Here is a 251-nt window from a genome sequence, read left to right on the forward strand (position 1 = left end):
TAAAGAAAATATCTAAAAGAAAAAAAAAAAAAGCAAAGTGCTTAACGAAAAGTTCTAGTTGGGCGGCTGATCCTATAAGCAGATGCCACTTTGGGGCTGTGCTCTTTTGTTTGTTTCACTGTGCAGCCAGGAACAGCTTCGAACTTGCAATATAGACCTGGCTAATCTGGGAGCCTTCCGTGCGATAGCCACCCAAATTATAGGCTTAAAGGCGTTTGCCATCATGTCTGCCCAAATGCCCACCCTCCAGC

Source organism: Mastomys coucha, unplaced genomic scaffold, assembly GCF_008632895.1.
Source record: "Mastomys coucha isolate ucsf_1 unplaced genomic scaffold, UCSF_Mcou_1 pScaffold8, whole genome shotgun sequence".
Taxonomy (NCBI): domain Eukaryota; kingdom Metazoa; phylum Chordata; class Mammalia; order Rodentia; family Muridae; genus Mastomys; species Mastomys coucha.